Source organism: Ctenocephalides felis, unplaced genomic scaffold (assembly GCF_003426905.1).
Source record: "Ctenocephalides felis isolate EL2017-DRISC unplaced genomic scaffold, ASM342690v1 CF-g0.4_SCAFFOLD_01886, whole genome shotgun sequence".
NCBI classification, from domain to species: domain Eukaryota; kingdom Metazoa; phylum Arthropoda; class Insecta; order Siphonaptera; family Pulicidae; genus Ctenocephalides; species Ctenocephalides felis.
The window spans coordinates 100,256,988-100,274,776 of record NW_020538040.1 but is presented as its reverse complement, the minus strand read 5'-3'; the positions used below and the strand labels follow the sequence as shown (position 1 = coordinate 100,274,776).

The 17,789-nt window shown below is 33.8% G+C and overlaps 16 non-coding genes across 16 annotated transcripts; all 16 read right to left on the bottom strand.

The window, feature by feature from the left end:
- Positions 1-470: 470 nt before the first annotated feature.
- On the bottom strand, positions 471-542 carry Trnad-guc. Its single transcript has one exon. It is a non-coding gene; the product is annotated as a tRNA-Asp (tRNA).
- Positions 543-758: 216 nt separating this feature from the next.
- On the bottom strand, positions 759-830 carry Trnad-guc. Its single transcript has one exon. It is a non-coding gene; the product is annotated as a tRNA-Asp (tRNA).
- An 85-nt stretch (positions 831-915) lies between these two features.
- Trnad-guc lies at positions 916-987 on the bottom strand. The gene has a single exon. It is a non-coding gene; the product is annotated as a tRNA-Asp (tRNA).
- An 84-nt stretch (positions 988-1,071) lies between these two features.
- Positions 1,072-1,143, bottom strand: Trnad-guc. The gene has a single exon. It is a non-coding gene; the product is annotated as a tRNA-Asp (tRNA).
- Positions 1,144-1,359: 216 nt separating this feature from the next.
- On the bottom strand, positions 1,360-1,431 carry Trnad-guc. The gene has a single exon. It is a non-coding gene; the product is annotated as a tRNA-Asp (tRNA).
- A 426-nt stretch (positions 1,432-1,857) lies between these two features.
- Trnad-guc lies at positions 1,858-1,929 on the bottom strand. Its single transcript has one exon. It is a non-coding gene; the product is annotated as a tRNA-Asp (tRNA).
- Positions 1,930-2,014: 85 nt separating this feature from the next.
- Trnad-guc lies at positions 2,015-2,086 on the bottom strand. The gene has a single exon. It is a non-coding gene; the product is annotated as a tRNA-Asp (tRNA).
- Positions 2,087-2,171: 85 nt separating this feature from the next.
- Positions 2,172-2,243, bottom strand: Trnad-guc. Its single transcript has one exon. It is a non-coding gene; the product is annotated as a tRNA-Asp (tRNA).
- A 1,528-nt stretch (positions 2,244-3,771) lies between these two features.
- Positions 3,772-3,843, bottom strand: Trnad-guc. The gene has a single exon. It is a non-coding gene; the product is annotated as a tRNA-Asp (tRNA).
- An 85-nt stretch (positions 3,844-3,928) lies between these two features.
- On the bottom strand, positions 3,929-4,000 carry Trnad-guc. The gene has a single exon. It is a non-coding gene; the product is annotated as a tRNA-Asp (tRNA).
- A 2,037-nt stretch (positions 4,001-6,037) lies between these two features.
- Trnad-auc lies at positions 6,038-6,109 on the bottom strand. The gene has a single exon. It is a non-coding gene; the product is annotated as a tRNA-Asp (tRNA).
- Positions 6,110-6,354: 245 nt separating this feature from the next.
- Trnad-guc lies at positions 6,355-6,426 on the bottom strand. The gene has a single exon. It is a non-coding gene; the product is annotated as a tRNA-Asp (tRNA).
- Positions 6,427-6,513: 87 nt separating this feature from the next.
- Positions 6,514-6,585, bottom strand: Trnad-guc. The gene has a single exon. It is a non-coding gene; the product is annotated as a tRNA-Asp (tRNA).
- A 3,538-nt stretch (positions 6,586-10,123) lies between these two features.
- Positions 10,124-10,195, bottom strand: Trnad-guc. Its single transcript has one exon. It is a non-coding gene; the product is annotated as a tRNA-Asp (tRNA).
- An 87-nt stretch (positions 10,196-10,282) lies between these two features.
- On the bottom strand, positions 10,283-10,354 carry Trnad-guc. The gene has a single exon. It is a non-coding gene; the product is annotated as a tRNA-Asp (tRNA).
- A 3,536-nt stretch (positions 10,355-13,890) lies between these two features.
- Positions 13,891-13,962, bottom strand: Trnad-guc. Its single transcript has one exon. It is a non-coding gene; the product is annotated as a tRNA-Asp (tRNA).
- Positions 13,963-17,789: the final 3,827 nt, after the last annotated feature.

Sequence of the window (17,789 nt, the reverse complement as noted above, 5' to 3'; positions counted from 1 at the left end):
ACTCCCCGGCCGGGAATCAAACCCCGGTCTCCCGCGTGAGAGGCGGGGATCTAACCACTACACTACCGAGGACATGCTTTTATACAACCGATAACAAAATATCAATATGATGAATGATTTATAAAGATTTATAATTATTAGTAATAAATTAAGTACTCCCCGGCTGGGAATCGACCCCCTGTCTCCCGCGTGACAGGCGGGGCATACTGACCACTGTACTACCGAGGACATGCTTTTATACAACCGATAACAAAAATGTCAATACGATAATGATTAATAAAGATTTATATTATTAGTAATAAAATGAAGTACTCCCCGGGGCGGGGAATCGTACCCCGGTCTCCCGCGTGACAGGCGGGGATACTGACCACTATACTACCGAGGACATGCTTTTATACAACCGATAACAAAAATGTCAATATGATGAATGATTTATAAAGATTTATAATTATTAGTAATAAAATGAAGTACTCCCCGGCGGGGAATCGAACCCCGGTCTCCCGCGTGACAGGCGGGGATACTGACCACTATACTACCGAGGACAGCATTTGTACAACCCATCACAAAAATGTCAATATGTGGAATGATTTATAAAGATTTATAATTATTAGTTATAAAATGGAACACTCCCCGGCGTGACAGGCGGGGATACTGACCACTATGCTACCGAAGACATTTTTTTATACAACCGATAACAAAAATGTCAATATGATGAATGATTTATAAAGATTTATAATTATTAGTAATAAAATCAAGTACTCCCCGGCGGGGAATCGAACGCCGGTCTCCCGCGTGACAGGCGGGGATACTGACCACTATACTACCGAGGACATGCTTTTATACAACCGATAACAAAAATGTCAATATGATGAATGATTTATAAAGATTTATAATTATTAGTAATAAAATGAAGTACTCCCCGGCGGGGAATCGAACCCCGGTCTCCCGCGTGACAGGCGGGGATACTGACCACTATACTACCGAGAACAGCATTTGCACAACCCATCACAAAAATGTCAATATGTGGAATGATTTATAAAGATTTATAATTATTAGTAATTAAATGAATTACTACCCGGCGGGGAATCGAACCCCGGTCTCCCGCGTGACAGGCGGGGATACTGACCACTATACTACCGAGGACAGCATTTGTACAACCCATCACAAAAATGTCAATATGTGGAATGATTTATAAAGATTTATAATTATTAGTTATAAAATGGAACACTCCCCGGCGTGACAGGCGGGGATACTGACCACTATACTACCGAAGACGAGCTTTTATACAACCGATAACAAAAATGTCAATATGATGAATGATTTATAAAGATTTATAATTATTAGTAATAAAATCAAGTACTCCCCGGCGGGGAATCGAACCCCGGTCTCCCGCGTGACAGGCGGGGATACTGACCACTAAACTACCGAGGACATGCTTTTATACAACCGGGGCGGGGAATCGTACCCCGGTCTCCCGCGTGACAGGCGGGGATACTGACCACTATACTACCGAGGACATGCTTTTATACAACCGATAACAAAAATGTCAATATGATGAATGATTTATAAAGATTTATAATTATTAGTAAAAAAATGAAGTACTCCCCGGCGGGGACAGTTTTGTATAACCGACAACAAAAATGTCAATATATGGAGTGATTTATAAAGATTTATATAATTATTAGTGATAAAATAAAACACTCCCCGGCCGGGAATCAAACCCCGGTATCCCGCGTGACAGGCGGGGATACTGACCACTACACTACCGAGGACATGCTTTTATACAACCGATAACAAAAATATCAATATGATGAATGATTTATAAAGATTTATAATTATTAGTAATAAAATGAAGTACTCCCCGGCTGGGAATCGAACCCCAGTCTCCCGCGTGACAGGCGGGGATACTGACCACTGTACTACCGAGGACATGCTTTTATACAACCGATAACAAAAATGTCAATATGATAAATGATTAATAAAGATTTATAATTAGTAGTTATAAAATGGAACACACCCCGGCGGGGAATCGAACCCCGGTCTCCCGCGTGACAGGCGGGGATAGTGACCACTATACTACCAAGGACATGCTTTTACACAAACGATAACAAAATTGTCAATATGATGACTGATTTATAAAGATTTATAATTATTAGTAATAAAATGAAGTACTCCCCGGCGGGGAATCGAACCCCGGTCTCCCGCGTGACAGGCGGGGATACTGACCACTATACTACCGAGAACAGCATTTGTACAACCCATCACAAAAATGTCAATATGTGGAATGATTTATAAAGATTTATAATTATTAGTTATAAAATGGAACACTCCCCGGCGGGGAATCGAACCCCGGTCTCCCGCGTGACAGGCGGGGATACTGACCACTATAGGCTATGTGCGAAGGCATTTAAGGGGAAGTCAAATCGACCGAAGCGTTCGTAGTGGCTACTTTGAGCATTAAAGTTAGCTATTATAACAGAAATTTTAAATGAAAACACATAAAATATTTGTTTATTTCAAATTTAAATAGGATAATTAAAAATGAGCCACCAAAGCTGTTATATAGTGGGTTGTAGAAATACTAGCAGAAAAAGTGACTGCAAATTCTATACATTTTCTACAGCTACGTGGAAAGAAAATCAACGGGAAAAGTGGATCGCTGCGGTTAGAAGATTAAAGTAAGTATCATAACCTTATTGTTATAAAAATACAATTAGGAGTATTATGAATAGTTGTAAAATTGTTATGTTTAGCAAAAAGAAAAATTATAAGTCAATAAATTGTTATATTATTGTTGTTCAATGCTTACTAGAAAAAATTATTTTGCAAACAATGTAATTAATACAAGGCTGAAATAATAAAAATATAATATATTGTTTATTGATTATGTATAACTATTATCTATATATTAATTACATATTATTATATAATAATTGTAATTCAATGATTAAAAGAAAAATAAAAGTTATCACATAGCGCTAAAATGTTTATTTTGCAAACAGTTTATTTAATACAATGCTGAAATAATGCAAAATATATATTTGTAGTGTTGATGGATCACCGCCGTGGGTTTCCAAGACCTATGATCGCATTTGCAGTGAACATTTCATTAGAGGAAAACAATCGGACGAGGTATTGAGTCCTATATCTACTTGCCAACAATATTTCCTTCAATTTACAAGCCTCGAAAAGTTAAAGTAGTTTTTTTTCCTGCAATTTTATCTGATGGATGATGAAATCAAATCATGTCTTTATAATAATGTCTATTGTAAGTCTTTAGTTTGACCAAAAATAATAAAAAAATGAGTAAATTAATTTATTATTTGCTTATTCTATTGATAAACTATTTTTATCATTATTATATTGTTTTTATTAAGAACTATTCCGAGATTATGACATAAGCTTTGAGGCACTTAATCTTAAAAATGTTTACTGCATTTCTTTATTTAATTAATCATTATACTTAATTATGTTTTAAGTACGTTGAATAATTTCAATAAACATTCGGCGTTCACATTATTACTGTATCTTGTTTATTATTATTTATAACAATTATTCAATATCTTTTTTCTTTAACAAACATATAAAACCCATGAAAACCACACACTGATAGCCGTCATTAGTTCATATTTATTACGGCGCTGCATGGGCGCTGCAGTCACGCTCTGAGCGAATACTACCGAGGACATGCTTTTATACAACCGATAACAAAAATATCAATATGATGAATGATTTATAAAGATTTATAATTATTAGTAATAAAGCGAAGTACTCCCCGGCGGGGAATCGAACCCCGGTCTCCCGCGTGACAGGCGGGGATACTGACCACTATACTACCAAGGACATGCTTTTACACAACCGATAACAAAAATGTCAATATGATGACTGATTTATAAAGATTTATAATTATTAGTAATAAAATGAAGTACTCCCCGGCGGGGAATCGAATCCCGGTCTCCCGCGTGACAGGCGGGGATACTGACCACTATACTACCGAGAACATGCTTTTATACAACCGATAACAAAAATGTCAATGTGATGAATGATTTATAAAGATTTATAATTATTAGTAATAAAATGAAGTACTCCCCGGCGGGGTATCGAACCCCGGTCTCCCGCGTAACAGGCGTGGATACTGACCACTATACTACCGAGGACATGCTTTTATACAACCGATAACCAAAATGTCAATATGATGAATGATTTGATGATGAACCCCGGTCTCCCGCGTGACAGGCGGGGATACTGACCAATATACTACCGAGGACATGCTTTTATACAACCGATAACAAAAATGTCAAATGATGAATGATTTATAAAGATTTATAATTATTAGTAATAAAATGAAGTACTCCCCGGCGGGAAATCGAACCCCGATCTCCCGCGTGACAGGCGGGGATACCGACCACTATACCAGGGCTTCTTAAAGTGGGGGTCGCGACCCCCAGGGGGGTCGCGGGACTACTATGGAGGGGTCGCAAAGATCTGATACTATTCAATCATTATAAACAAAATTTTAAAATTAGTATTATTAGGCCGACTATTTTCACGATAATTTATGGCTTCTCAAGCTAAGCTATTTGGCCAATATTTTTGATAAAATCAATGATATGAATTTATCAATGCAGGGAGTCTGCATTAATATGTTTATGTTAAAAAATAAACTTGAGGACTTTGTTAAAATAATTCTTATATGGAAAAACAGAGTAGAAAGTGGATCGCTCGAAATGTTTCCATTTACTGACGAGTATATAATTAGTAACAATATTTCAAAAAAAGATACTCCTATAACAAAAATTATAGTTAATCATTTGAAGAATATGGAAGTTTATATCCATAGGTATTTTCTCAATGATATCGATACACAACAATGGATTTGCAATCCATTTTCAATTGAAATGGAAGAAATTAATTTCTCAAACTTAAAAGCACAAGAAGAAGTTACCGAATTAACATGTAATACTACCTTGCGACTCAGATTTTTTCAAGTGTCTGTGCATGAATTTTGGATTGAAATCAAATCAGAATATTCCCTACTATCGGAAATGGCAATAAACAAATTACTGCCATTTTGTGCAACATATTTATGTGAATCAGCCTCTTCTACATTAACTTCAAAAATTTGATAAAATCAAAATACCGTTCAACTTTAATATACGTTGAAAATTTATTACCATCTGCACTAACTTAAATTGAGCCTAAATTTAATTATTTGTGTAAAAATAAACAATCACATTCATCACATTAATATTGCTTTATGTTATTAATAGGTTTTTATTGAAAAATGTTACAAAATTTTATTTTTTCTATTGAATATGTAGATATAGTTTTATGTTTTCTTATAAAGAATTTGTTACAAAAGTTTATTTTTTCTATTGAGTAAATATAATATATATATATATATATATATATATATATATATATATATATATATATATATATATATATATATATAGTTTTATGTCAACGTTTCCAATTATAAAATATATAACATGAATGGGTATATATTCTTCAATCTTTATTTTATTTACATTGTAAAATAGTGCGATAACGGTTAATATATATTTTATTATTTGGAGGAGGGGGTCGTTTAAAATTTCCTAATCTTGAAGGGGGTCGCTATATAAAAAAGTTTAAGAAGCCCTGCACTATACTACCGAGGACAGGGTTTAGTACAACCGACAACAAAAATTTCAATATGATGAATGATTTATAAAGATTTATAATTATTAGTTATGAAACACTCCCCGCTTGTCACCGGTCTCCCGCGTGACAAGCGGGGATACTGACCACTATAATACCGAGGACATGCTTTTATACAACCGATAACAAAAATGTCAATATGATGAATAATTTATAAAGATTTATAATTATTAGTAATAAAATGAAGTACTCCCCGGAGGGGAATCGAACCCCGGTCTCCCGCGTGACAGGCGGGGATACTGACCACTTCAGGCTTCTGTACAACCCATCACAAAAATGTCAATATGTGGGATGATTTATAAAGATTTATAATTATTAGTTATAAAATAAAACACTCTCCGGCGTGGAGTCGAACCCCGGTCTCCCGCGTGATAGGCGGGGATACTGACCACTATACTACCGACGACATATTTTTACACACACCGATAACAAAAATGTCAATATGATGAATGATTTATAAAGATTTATATAATTATTAGTAATAAAATAAAGTACTCCCCGGCGAGGAATCGAACCCCGGTCTCCCGCGTGACAGCCGGGGATACTGACCACTATACTACCAAGGACTTGTTTTTATACAACTGATAACAAAAATGTCAATATGATGAATGATTTATAAAGATTTATAATTATTAGTAATAAAATGAAGTACTCCCCGTCGGGGAATCGAACCCCGGTCTCCCGCGTGACAGGCGGGGATACTAACCACTATACTACCGAGGACAGGCTTTTGTACAACCCATCACAAAAATGTCAATATGATGAATGATTTATAAAGATTGATATAATTATTAGTAATAAAATAAAGTACTCCTCGGCGGGGAATCGAACCCCGGTCTCCCGCGTGACAAGCGAGGATACTGACCACTATACTACCAAGTACAGGCTTTTGTACAACCCATCACAAAAATGTCAATATGTGGAATGATTTATAAAGATTTATAATTATTAGTAATACATTGAAGTACTCCGCGGCGGAAAATCGAACCACGGTCTCACGCGTGACAGGCCGGGATACTCACCACTATACCACTATACCACCGAGAACATGCTTTTATACAACCGATAACAAAAATGTCAATATCATGAATAATTTATAAAGATTTATAATTATTAGTATTAAAATGAAGTACTCCCCGGGGGGAAAACGAAACTCGGTCTCCCGCGTGACAGGCTGGGATACTGACCACTACACCACCGAGGACAGGCTTTTGTACCCCCAATAACAAAGAATGTCCAAATGTGGAATGATTTTTAAAGATTTAGAATTATTATTAATTAAATGAAGTAAAAGTACTCTCCGACGGGGAATACAACCCCGGTCCCTGGATATTTAAATATATATTCATATTCTATATTACAATATTTTTATTGTAACGACAATTGGTATTGTCGTCAAAGGGTTGCACAACCCTCAGTGCAAATGGACTACCCCACCTACTTCTACTAGGGTTCCTGCAATATAAGGTCCAACTCGAGGGTTGAAACATCATTAAGAAATGTAACATCCTCTAAGGAGGTCGGTCGGGTTCAGGCGCGAGCCCTTGGACCCGCTTAGTGTATAGTGGTGTGTGGGTTGTGACAGGAGAGAAGAACCTGTTCCAGCAAAGGTCAGATTTATTAATGTTTAGTAGCTATTCCCTCTGTTCCGATACTCCGTTTATGTTAATCCGGTTAATTGGTTTATAGATTGTAAATTAGAGTTTAGGCAGAGGACATGACTGTACGCAGGTGCAGCCATGTTCTCTCACCTGTAATACTAAAGTAATATTAAATAAGATAAAAGTACATTCTGTTTCATTCGCGTAGTTAGTTGGTTTAGTTTCCACAGATAATTACAGGGTGTTTATAGAAGTCGGGTTAAGGAGTTGGAGTAACCCTTTTGTAATGGGGATGCAACGCTAAGATATAATATTTGGTAGTCGTTGCAACTCCCGAGAAAGGGCCCAACAACCCATTGATCCGTCACAATATGTATATGGAAAACATGTATTTGGTAAGGTTTTCAGATTTGAAATGAAAAACATTTTAGAACTAACATTTTCTAAATAGTAATTAAATTATATTTAAACAGTAAACAAATATGGCAAGCTCAGCAGTATTCTGTGGATAATCGATGATTTTTAACATTTACTTAATTATTAAATTTAGATCTACTCATTTGATACTCTAAAATTAAAATTGCCACTACATTTTATTATCATTTATTTCTATTGCTAAGTAGAGATTTTATCAATCATTCATGATTTCCTTTTGGCATTGAACTAAACGTCGTGATGAGTGAGATTTTTTGTTTCGGAGTGTTACTCTTGCAATGTTTGAGGTAGTCTTTCTATTGAGCTACTGGTATTTGAAAATCGCCCAGCGGGAGCTCCGGATATTTAATCGCAAGATTATAAAGTGCGCGATGAAAAATCGCTTTCAGTATCGTCATCTGACGTGGAATGAAATCTTGAAGCATGACCTGGCGCCACCCGGGCATTGTGATCTGAATGAAAATTGTAAAAACTTCACTAATGTTTAAATGAACACATTAAAAAAATTGCTGAAAAATAATTATTATTTATGTAGTTTTTTATTATTTTATTTGATTGATAATTATTAGTTGATTGAATGCTTTATATTGATTATAATTAATGTAAAGCATTCAATCAACTGCTCATAAAGTATAAAAAAATAAATATGAACTACTTTTAATTATGCAGCTCTTGACTGAGATAATAGTACGAAAAAGAAAGTAGTTGTAAGTAGTATTTTTTTCATAAGAAAATTTGCTTTTGAATAGTCGACTTAATCAGTAAGAATTCACATTAAAAATAGGAATGATACAAGTTTAAAATTGTGACGTGACTCATTATTTCAAACTTTATTAAATAATTAAACCATTTTTCAAGAAACAATCACATTTAACGATGCATGTTGGGACCATGGCTTATATCCTTTAAAATATCATCTGCATCTTACAAAACAATAACAATTACAATGTAACGTTTTGGTCGATCTTTAAAAAAGTGATTCCAACTGCGACTTCTATCTACTATCTATCAAACAGTTTTTGAACTTGCGGAATTGGTTCAGGACTTTTGACTAAATAGTCAATAAAAAATTTGCACTCTTCTGCTAATTATAAAGAAGCCACTCATTTATTTGTCGCAAAAAAGCAAGTCCTACTCCACACATCAAATGGGTTTTAACACTAATCGTACCGACGCGACGCCTTTTGTATACCTATTTCTACCACAGAGGGTCAAGCGATTTGTTTGAGTGTACAAAATATGAATGTTAGATTATAAATAAATCTTAAAATATAATTTATAATAATTATTAAACGTATTTTCTTTCATAAACAAATTAAATACGAATATTCATGTCATTGCTTATTGTATTTTTTACATCTGTTTGCGTTCAATGTACATATTCCGCATGCATATTTTTGAATTTAATTTAGACTATTTAGAGCAAAATTTTGTAGTTTTATTTTTTCTATAGTATTCAATTTGACACATCTTATGGAAACGCTTATTTTTTCGTGTCTGTTCTTTTTTTGGTTGAAAATCGGCGTCTAGTTCTATTGCTTCAGTAAAAAGCAATTCAATACAAATTCGACATTTAGCTTTCATTGTACAAGTTCGAGACATTTTTCCTAGCTAAACCAAGAATATTCAAAGAAAACTTGGTAAGACCGTCCGCCACACTTCGAATTTACAGCAAATTTTCTCGATAAAAATAGTTCCGTATCACAATTTTTTTGCTTCGTCATTAGTTGTAAATTTGTTTTATTCTACATAATACCTTCAATTTACATAACACTTCAGGCGGAAATAGCTCCTTATCATTAGCGATATAAAATTTAGGTTTGTAAAAAATTTAAAATTTTTACAAAAATTACAAAATTACAGCAAAATCGTTCTAATACAGAATTATCAAACTGCCTAAAACTCGTTGAAAAAACTTTTAAATATCGTTTAAAAGGCCTTAAAAGAAAACTTCACCTCGGGTCAAATGACCCAGCGTGGTTTATAACGGTATACATTAAATAATACATAAAATAAACAACAACAATTTTTTAACAAGTAAATTGATTGGTATGAGAAGTTCCAATCGTCATCAAAAACAAAAAAAAATATATAGCTGGTTTCGCAATTCAAAGTTGAAAACGGGTCATTTGACTCGCCTTTTATGAGAAAACTTCTGCAACAGGTCAAAAATAGCTCACATACACACATTTTAGAGCACATACATACGCAAACACACTTATACACATGCATACTCACACACATACGCACACATTCTCAAACACACTTACACACATGCATACTGCCATACATACACATAAGCTTATTCTAATTTTGGTGTCAAACCATTCAGAATGATTTGAAAACAAAAATTTATCGTCAGGAAAATGAAATAAAATGAAGTACTCCCCGGCGGGGATTCGAACCCCGGTCTCCCGCGTGACAGGCGGGGATACTAACCACTATACTACCGAGGACAGGCTTTTGTACAACCCATCACAAAAATGTCAATATGATGAATGATTTATAAAGATTGATATAATTATTAGTAATAAAATAAAGTACTCCTCGGCGGGGAATCGAACCCCGGTCTCCCGCGTGACAAGCGAGGATACTGACCACTATACTACCAAGTACAGGCTTTTGTACAACCCATCACAAAAATGTCAATATGTGGAATGATTTATGAAGATTTATAATTATTAGTAATACATTGAAGTACTCCGCGGCGGAAAATCGAACCACGGTCTCACGCGTGACAGGCCGGGATACTCACCACTATACCACTATACCACCGAGAACATGCTTTTATACAACCGATAACAAAAATGTCAATATCATGAATAATTTATAAAGATTTATAATTATTAGTAATAAAATGAAGTACTCCCCGGCGGGAAAACGAAACTCGGTCTCCCGCGTGACAGGCTGGGATACTGACCACTACACCACCGAGGACAGGCTTTTGTACCCCCAATAACAAAGAATGTCCAAATGTGGAATGATTTTTAAAGATTTAGAATTATTATTAATTAAATGAAGTAAAAGTACTCTCCGACGGGGAATACAACCCCGGTCCCTGGATATTTAAATATATATTCATATTCTATATTACAATATTTTTATTGTAACGACAATTGGTATTGTCGTCAAAGGGTTGCACAACCCTCAGTGCAAATGGACTACCCCACCTACTTCTACTAGGGTTCCTGCAATATAAGGTCCAACTCGAGGGTTGAAACATCATTAAGAAATGTAACATCCTCTAAGGAGGTCGGTCGGGTTCAGGCGCGAGCCCTTGGACCCGCTTAGTGTATAGTGGTGTGTGGGTTGTGACAGGAGAGAAGAACCTGTTCCAGCAAAGGTCAGATTTATTAATGTTTAGTAGCTATTCCCTCTGTTCCGATACTCCGTTTATGTTAATCCGGTTAATTGGTTTATAGATTGTAAATTAGAGTTTAGGCAGAGGACATGACTGTACGCAGGTGCAGCCATGTTCTCTCACCTGTAATACTAAAGTAATATTAAATAAGATAAAAGTACATTCTGTTTCATTCGCGTAGTTAGTTGGTTTAGTTTCCACAGATAATTACAGGGTGTTTATAGAAGTCGGGTTAAGGAGTTGGAGTAACCCTTTTGTAATGGGGATGCAACGCTAAGATATAATATTTGGTAGTCGTTGCAACTCCCGAGAAAGGGCCCAACAACCCATTGATCCGTCACAATATGTATATGGAAAACATGTATTTGGTAAGGTTTTCAGATTTGAAATGAAGAACATTTTAGAACTAACATTTTCTAAATAGTAATTAAATTATATTTAAACAGTAAACAAATATGGCAAGCTCAGCAGTATTCTGTGGATAATCGATGATTTTTAACATTTACTTAATTATTAAATTTAGATCTACTCATTTGATACTCTAAAATTAAAATTGCCACTACATTTTATTATCATTTATTTCTATTGCTAAGTAGAGATTTTATCAATCATTCATGATTTCCTTTTGGCATTGAACTAAACGTCGTGATGAGTGAGATTTTTTGTTTCGGAGTGTTACTCTTGCAATGTTTGAGGTAGTCTTTCTATTGAGCTACTGGTATTTGAAAATCGCCCAGCGGGAGCTCCGGATATTTAATCGCAAGATTATAAAGTGCGCGATGAAAAATCGCTTTCAGTATCGTCATCTGACGTGGAATGAAATCTTGAAGCATGACCTGGCGCCACCCGGGCATTGTGATCTGAATGAAAATTGTAAAAACTTCACTAATGTTTAAATGAACACATTAAAAAAATTGCTGAAAAATAATTATTATTTATGTAGTTTTTTATTATTTTATTTGATTGATAATTATTAGTTGATTGAATGCTTTATATTGATTATAATTAATGTAAAGCATTCAATCAACTGCTCATAAAGTATAAAAAAATAAATATGAACTACTTTTAATTATGCAGCTCTTGACTGAGATAATAGTACGAAAAAGAAAGTAGTTGTAAGTAGTATTTTTTTCATAAGAAAATTTGCTTTTGAATAGTCGACTTAATCAGTAAGAATTCACATTAAAAATAGGAATGATACAAGTTTAAAATTGTGACGTGACTCATTATTTCAAACTTTATTAAATAATTAAACCATTTTTCAAGAAACAATCACATTTAACGATGCATGTTGGGACCATGGCTTATATCCTTTAAAATATCATCTGCATCTTACAAAACAATAACAATTACAATGTAACGTTTTGGTCGATCTTTAAAAAAGTGATTCCAACTGCGACTTCTATCTACTATCTATCAAACAGTTTTTGAACTTGCGGAATTGGTTCAGGACTTTTGACTAAATAGTCAATAAAAAATTTGCACTCTTCTGCTAATTATAAAGAAGCCACTCATTTATTTGTCGCAAAAAAGCAAGTCCTACTCCACACATCAAATGGGTTTTAACACTAATCGTACCGACGCGACGCCTTTTGTATACCTATTTCTACCACAGAGGGTCAAGCGATTTGCTTGAGTGTACAAAATATGAATGTTAGATTATAAATAAATCTTAAAATATAATTTATAATAATTATTAAACGTATTTTCTTTCATAAACAAATTAAATACGAATATTCATGTCATTGCTTATTGTATTTTTTACATCTGTTTGCGTTCAATGTACATATTCCGCATGCATATTTTTGAATTTAATTTAGACTATTTAGAGCAAAATTTTGTAGTTTTATTTTTTCTATAGTATTCAATTTGACACATCTTATGGAAACGCTTATTTTTTCGTGTCTGTTCTTTTTTTGGTTGAAAATCGGCGTCTAGTTCTATTGCTTCAGTAAAAAGCAATTCAATACAAATTCGACATTTAGCTTTCATTGTACAAGTTCGAGACATTTTTCCTAGCTAAACCAAGAATATTCAAAGAAAACTTGGTAAGACCGTCCGCCACACTTCGAATTTACAGCAAATTTTCTCGATAAAAATAGTTCCGTATCACTATTTTTTGCTTCGTCATTAGTTGTAAATTTGTTTTATTCTACATAATACCTTCAATTTACATAACACTTCAGGCGGAAATAGCTCCTTATCATTAGCGATATAAAATTTAGGTTTGTAAAAAATTTAAAATTTTTACAAAAATTACAAAATTACAGCAAAATCGTTCTAATACAGAATTATCAAACTGCCTAAAACTCGTTGAAAAAACTTTTAAATATCGTTTAAAAGGCCTTAAAAGAAAACTTCACCTCGGGTCAAATGACCCAGCGTGGTTTATAACGGTATACATTAAATAATACATAAAATAAACAACAACAATTTTTTAACAAGTAAATTGATTGGTATGAGAAGTTCCAATCGTCATCAAAAACAAAAAAAATATATAGCTGGTTTCGCAATTCAAAGTTGAAAACGGGTCATTTGACTCGCCTTTTATGAGAAAACTTCTGCAACAGGTCAAAAATAGCTCACATACACACATTTTAGAGCACATACATACGCAAACACACTTATACACATGCATACTCACACACATACGCACACATTCTCAAACACACTTACACACATGCATACTGCCATACATACACATAAGCTTATTCTAATTTTGGTGTCAAACCATTCAGAATGATTTGAAAACAAAAATTTATCGTCAGGAAAATGAAATAAAATGAAGTACTCCCCGGCGGGGAATCGAACCCCGGTCTCCCGCGTGACAGGCGGGGATACTGACCACTATACTACCGAGGACAAGGTTTTGTACAACCGATCATTAAACATATGCACATCAAATTATCAGATATTTTATAGAGATTTTAACAATACGTATATTTTTTTTACATTTCTATCGGTTCCGTACCAATGCTTATCCGTTAGACGGCGGCGTGGCACTTACGCGCTTATAGACATTTCGTCTCTATGCAGTTCAAGCAGTACGATTGCTTTGAAAAAAAGTTCAGAATTTCCAAAATAGGTCAAAATGAAGAAAACATTTTTTTTTCAAAGAAAATTTTTGTTTTCAAAAAAAAATTTTTTTTTTAAAATAGTAATTTTTTGTCAAATTTATAGTTTGTCAAAAATCTATTTTTTTCAAAATAATTTTTTTTTAAAAATGTGTTTTTTAAAAAAATAATAATTTTTTGGTACGGAAAGTTTCAGCAATTTGCCTTAAGGCACGAAGCCATGCGCCCCACTAGTTATAAAATATTTCGATTGAATGTAAGCATATTATATTGAGATATCACGCTTTATTTTCGCCTCTGTTTTTGTTGCTATGGACATTCGTTCCGATATGATAATCCGCTCTTATTCGCTTTTTTCTTCTGGCTCACACTTTCATATTTTGCATAATTTTACGTTTCAAAGGTTTCTGAACATTTTAACATACCTTAGAAATGTATATGTGTCTGATTTGAATTATTTAAAAAGCATTTGATTCATATTGTCAATATGATATAATAAATTATAAATATTTTTCAAATAAATTATTGTCTACTGAACTATCACTGTTTTATCATTGTGCCCACCTGTGCTATATTTATCTTTCAAAACATACAAAACAAAATATGCCTTTCAAGGCATACAGAATGATAAAATAATGCAATTGGATACAATATATATATGGAAGCGTGGTCCATATTAAATACCAAAATGATAGACAATGATAAATTTCATAAAATATTATTTATATTTCGTTTATTTTATATATGATTAATATCCACGACACTATGTGTTGTCATACTGATCATTAATAAAACGTTATTGGTATTTTCTTATTTATAATAGAAAAGAAAGGTTTCAAGAATTATACATTTTAGGCAAATTCGACTAGGGAGAAACAAAAACCGTGTCCCATCTGACACTTGAATTTCCTTTTGTTTTTCTCAGTGCTGTCACTATATGGGCCAATCTGTACAGAGACATGTGATGCGTGTTGACAAGCCGCTATGCGTGTTGGCAACCCGCTACATCACTCCGCCCTAATGAAAAAGATTGTTTCGCATCTCTGACTGCCATTCTTGAACTTCCTTGTAAATTTCTTTTGGTTGAGATTGTGTGATAAATTGCCGTGTTGGCTTGTTGAGTTTGTTGATTGCTTACGTGGCCCTTCGCTGGTGAGTTAGCGGTTGAGTAGATGTGGCCCTTCGCTGGTGAGTTAGCGGCTGAGTATATTTGACACTTCGCTGGTGAGTTAGCGGTTGATTGTATGTGGCCCTTCGCTGGTGAGTTAGCGGTTGATTGTATGTGGCCCTTCGCTGGTGAGTTAGCGGTTGATTGTATGTGGCCCTTCGCTGGTGAGTTAGCGGTTGAGTGTATGTGGCCCTTCGCTGGTGAGTTAGCGGTTGAGTGTATGTGGCGGTTGCCAAATTGTTTGCTCCCTGTCTGTTGCCATGGTGCTTATTATCGACTTATTTACCATGATAATAAGTGATTTATTGAGCACGTGTTATTGTTGATCTTGAAGTGCGTGGTCGGAGTCTCAGTTGTAGGATTAGAATGTTCTTCTAGTTATGGCGGTTGTGAGCCATTTATAATAATTATTTATATTTTTAAAAATTCTTTTCTTAGTAATTCTTGAGACTTCAATTTATTTTTTTTGTGCTACTTCAAAATATGTCTTGATCTTCTTACCTTCTTGTATGTGTGTTACTAGTTCACTCTCGGGGTCACCAAAATATGGAAGCGTGGTCCATATTAAATACCAAAATGATAGACAATGATAAATTTCATAAAATATTATTTATATTTCGTTTATTTTATATATGATTAATATCCACGACACTATGTGTTGTCATACTGATCATTAATAAAACGTTATTGGTATTTTCTTATTTATAATAGAAAAGAAAGGTTTCAAGAATTATACATTTTAGGCAAATTCGACTAGGGAGAAACAAAAACCGTGTCCCATCTGACACTTGAATTTCCTTTTGTTTTTCTCAGTGCTGTCACTATATGGGCCAATCTGTACAGAGACATGTGATGCGTGTTGACAAGCCGCTATGCGTGTTGGCAACCCGCTACATATATTCCATTCCATTGATATTAAACTAAAGAAATCGTAAGTGAATATTGGAGCTAAACATTTTGAATGAAATTATAACATAGTAAAAATAATATTTAAATTTTTGACTAGTATAATTGCTTAATATATCCTATATAAGTATTGATGATTTATATGTAACAAATTAAAATAATTTATTAATTTGGAAATTGAATATTATGAGCATATCCCCTACAATATAGGTATAAAAAAATCACATAAATTGTTAGTGTATCAGGTAATACTCTTCTTACATGAGATAATTGTGTATTGCTATGTAAATGTGCATCAGACTGAACAGATAGAACAAAACATTTAATTTATATCTCTAAATATTAAATGGGCCCCGGTGCATTGGAATTCTGAAAATTGTTTTTCCGCTCGCTATCGGAATAGGAAGAGATCAGTAAGCTCCTTAGAAATTCACAAAGGGCCAAATCCGACACTCGAAAAGGAATGAATCCTACGTAGGACCGGGAGAATTGAACGCGATACGGTACCTACCTACCATTGAAAAGCAACAATTTAGACTTAACATACTGTGAACAGGAAAGAATGTTGAATAAATGGAATATTCTCAAAGAATATTAGATTCTTATGAGACAGAAATACGAGACGATATCAAACTGATAAATGAAAATATTAAAATCTAGATAATATTGCTTGAACAGCATTAAATGTTGAAATAACAACCCAATGAATTTTGTTTTGAAAAATAATCGACTAGGTAGTGCAATAATAACGTGATAATACATTGAAGTATTTCATAAATCTATCAAATAACTAGCTGTAAGTGGAATTCTGTCTTAAGGCAATTAAGGCATCGTGCCTTAAGGCAAATTGCTGGTACTTCCCGTGCCAAAAATTATTATTTTTTTAAAAACGATTAACATTTTTGAAAAAAATTTACTTCGAAAAAATTAGATTTTTTAGAAATTTTAAATTGGACAAAAAATTACTTTTTTTTGAAAAAAATTTTTTTTTTAAAAAAACAATTTTTAAACAATTTTTTTTATAAAATTTTTTTTTTAGAAAAAATATCTTCATTTTGACATATTTTGGAAGATCTGAACTTTTTTTCAAAGCAATCGTACTTCTTTAACTGCATAGAGACAAAATATAAAGCGCGTAAGCGCCGCGTCGCTGTCTAACGGAAAAACATTGGTACGGAACCCATAGGAATGTAAACAAAACTTATACTTATTGTTAAAATCTCAATAAAATATCTGATATTTTGATATGCATATGTCTAATGTCTAATGATTATTGTTGACCGCCAAATGTTATTTTTTTTAGTTTTTTTTACTAGATCTCCGAAACCGCTAGACCTATCTTCATGAAAATTTGATCAAATCTTCATCTTGTTAATACAATTAAAATGTTTTTTGAACTATACAAATCGGATGCTCCGTTCTCTTAAAAACTGAGTTACCGTTTTTGGCCCTTTTTGCCCCATATCTTCGGAACGGCTAGAATGTTTTTAGAATTATTCAAATTGCTTCATCCGTGTTCCCGAAATCGTCGACGAAAATTT